Raw genomic sequence first — 806 nt, forward strand, 5'->3', positions numbered from 1 at the left:
TGAGTCACCCTCAGTGCTGCTATCTATTGTTTTAAAAAAACTCTGTCTGTGACAGCTAGTGCATTTTAGGGGCAACATTAGACACTGCATATTGTAACATACGCTTCTCAGGATATTTAAAATAAGTGGGTTATAGGTATTTCCTTAGGATAAAACAAATTATGGGAAAACCTATATGCACTGGACAATTTGTCTACTTTAAAGGGGATATCTCCATCTATCCATGGTTTTCAAAAAAGTTTGTTTGTTGTGTATAGTTTTTTCGAATATTAATGTTCAAGTTTTAAGTTATATAGAATATATGATTTATTCAAAAAATAATTTCTACACAAATCTTGCCAGTTAAAAAAAAAAAATCGTATCATATATCACATTGATCTTTGGAATAGGAAAACTCTGAATACAGTCGACCACTTTGTTGTGATCCACTGTATGCAATATTATGTGGCATGTCACTGTATAACCCGACAAGGTAGAGCTGGACCTTTTACTGCGCATGCGCGAGTTCCCGAGGACCGTCGAGTGGAAGTAGGGGGAGGGAGTGACTCCGCCCTTGTCCTTGTCTGTCGCGTCGGCCCGACTTACACGAACACGGTATCGTACCCACGCAGTTGGCCAGTAGCAAAGTAAACTCTGTACGAAGAAATAACTCTTCGCCGCAGCTTTGCGCGGGCAACACTCAAGTATTTAATACCTTTTGTATGTATGTGAGCTCATCTCGCTCAGTCTAAGTTGTACGCCTATTGTTAAGAATGTAAAGAGTAAGGCTAAGTATATAAACAAAAAACCCGCAACGACAAAAGGAT

This window comes from Bacillus rossius, chromosome 1 (genome assembly GCF_032445375.1).
Source record: "Bacillus rossius redtenbacheri isolate Brsri chromosome 1, Brsri_v3, whole genome shotgun sequence".
NCBI lineage: Eukaryota > Metazoa > Arthropoda > Insecta > Phasmatodea > Bacillidae > Bacillus > Bacillus rossius.